Genomic DNA, 295 nt, shown 5'->3' with positions numbered 1-295 from the left:
CCCCCTCCACCGCCCTGGCCCCCGCGCTGCAGGTGAGGGCGGCATCGCAGTTACCACATCCACCTCCATTCCACGCCTGCAGAGCGGCTCCACCCGAGGGGAATTTTGAGCCTTAATCCTGGTAAATCTGACAGCTCAGTCTTGTCTTCCAGGCACGGGAGGGGCAGAGCCGGGGCTGCAGCTCGGTACGGCACCACCGGTGTGAAGACACATCATCTCCGGCTGGGAAACGTCCCCCGTTTCCCCAGACCCTTGTCCACGCCACGTGTAACAACTGAAGAGAACACATAAAACC

The sequence above is a fragment of the Apaloderma vittatum genome, unplaced genomic scaffold (assembly GCF_000703405.1).
Source record: "Apaloderma vittatum isolate BGI_N311 unplaced genomic scaffold, ASM70340v1 scaffold34244, whole genome shotgun sequence".
NCBI classification, from domain to species: domain Eukaryota; kingdom Metazoa; phylum Chordata; class Aves; order Trogoniformes; family Trogonidae; genus Apaloderma; species Apaloderma vittatum.
Note: the sequence above shows the minus strand (reverse complement) of the source record.